The sequence below is a fragment of the Thalassophryne amazonica genome, chromosome 2, assembly GCF_902500255.1.
Source record: "Thalassophryne amazonica chromosome 2, fThaAma1.1, whole genome shotgun sequence".
In the NCBI taxonomy this organism is placed as follows: Eukaryota; Metazoa; Chordata; class Actinopteri; order Batrachoidiformes; family Batrachoididae; genus Thalassophryne; species Thalassophryne amazonica.
In genome coordinates, this window is record NC_047104.1 from 128,703,782 (window position 1) to 128,705,900 (window position 2,119).

A 2,119-nucleotide genomic window follows, 5' to 3' on the forward strand; every position below is an offset into this window, starting at 1 on the left:
GCATCGCAACTCACAACTACGGAAAGACAGGAAGGACAAAAGTGACAAACGATTGAAAAAGAACACACACACACACACACACACACACACACACACACACACACACACACACACACACACACACACACACACAGAGAGAGAGAGAGAGAGAGAGAGAGAGAGAGAGAGAGAGAGAGAGAGAGAGAGAGAGAGAGAGAGAGAGAGAGATAAAATTTCCACTCTCCTCTGTTAAAGAGTAATGTGCTGTGTCTCTTGTTTTGATATGGGAAACAAATGCATGAATAAACATAAACATTATTTGAATGTATTAGATAGGTGGGTTTTTGAATCTTCATTTCCTAACAGATGCAGTTCCTGAATAATTTTATAATTAGCCACTGAAATATGTTGAAAATAAGGCATCCAAATGATTGCAAAGCCTCACCACTGTCAGCGAGTTATTTTGCTTGGTGTCCTCATGTGACATCATTATCTTTAACGTCATAGGACGTGTACTTTTGATTGCCCCAGAAAACCATAATTGAATATTTGGTCTAGTGTCTGAAATATATTCATTAATATATTTTAGACAGTGACAGCTGATTTGACCTTGACATGACCTGGGTTGCAAAAAGATGGTCCGCTGAGACCACTGACATGACTTATTAATTCATTGGTACATTGTACCGAAAGTGCATCAATCAACTTATTCATAAACAAATTGTAATTCATAGTATCTGTCCCCCACGACTTTATTCTCATAATATTACGACTTTATTCTCGTAATATTACAACTTTATTCTCATAATATTACGACTTTATTCTCGTAATATTACGACTTTATTCTCGAGGTCTAAAAAAAAAAAAAATTCTATGTGGCCCTAAAATGCCGTCATAGTCCCCAAAATGTGTTTGGGAAAAAATTATGTGGGGCAGTTGTTTTAGAGTTTTAAGCAAAATCAAACTGCGTTTTTACATACCTTCCAATTGCCAAGTGTATTTTATGTTAGCCTGACAACCGGCCCCGCTATGAACTGGGCTGGATGAGCTGGATACTGGCCTCCATCTTGGAGTGAGATTTTCCACTCCTAAACAACCAATGGGAGAGCAGCGCTGGAATTCCCTCTACTAAATGACCAATAGGAGAGCAGCGCTTGCGTCACATCAACGTGAGGCTGACGCATGGGCTGATGTCAGCGTCTCGGCCGCCAACCAATCACAGGCTAGGAGAGAGAGGCCAGTATCTGGCCCAATTCAGGGCTGGTTGTCAGCCTAATTTAATGTTTTCTTGCATTTTATGGTTATCTCCAAAAGATATAGTTGGTGATGTTAATTCTCTACAGGAACTATTTACCCTCTGCTGGTACTTGTAGTATAAGCGCCCACTGAAGAATCAGGGAAAAGAAATGTCCCAACATCTGTGCATGGCATCACGGTTAACAAATAGTTAATCACGGTTAACAACAGCTAACATTTAATAAGCTTGTAAGCTAACATACGGATAGATAGATAGATAGATAGATAGATAGATAGATAGATAGATAGATAGATAGATAGATAGATAGATAGATAGATAGATAGATAGATAGATAGATAGATAGATAGATAGATAGATAGATAGATAGATAGATAGATAGATAGATAGATAGATAGATAGATAGATAGATAGATAGATAGATAGATAGATAGATAGATAGATAGATAGATAGATAGATAGATGTCCAACACTTTGTCCGCATTGTGACATCCAGGTAAAGGATTAAGTAGGGGATTGCTTGTCTTAGTCTTTGTCATAGTCTTCTTTACTTTAACCTGTCTGGATTACCAAGTCCAGAGGGTCACCAGCTCTGCAGAAGAAAAATATAAACGCAAGTGATGAAATTTGGTACCTTGAACATTGACGAACATTTCTAGTGTGTCCCGAACTCCAGAAACTTGAGGTCGACATCGTCACCTTGAGTAATTCAAAAACAGCAGGAGAAGGGCAACTACATGGAGAACGAGGGGACTACACTTTCTTCTCAAAAGGGCTTCCTGAGGAAGAACAACAAATCCAGTGTCAGTTTTGCCATCAAGAACTTTCTCCTTACAATGCTGACTGAATGCTCAGTGGGCATCACTGAAGGACTGAGAACACTCT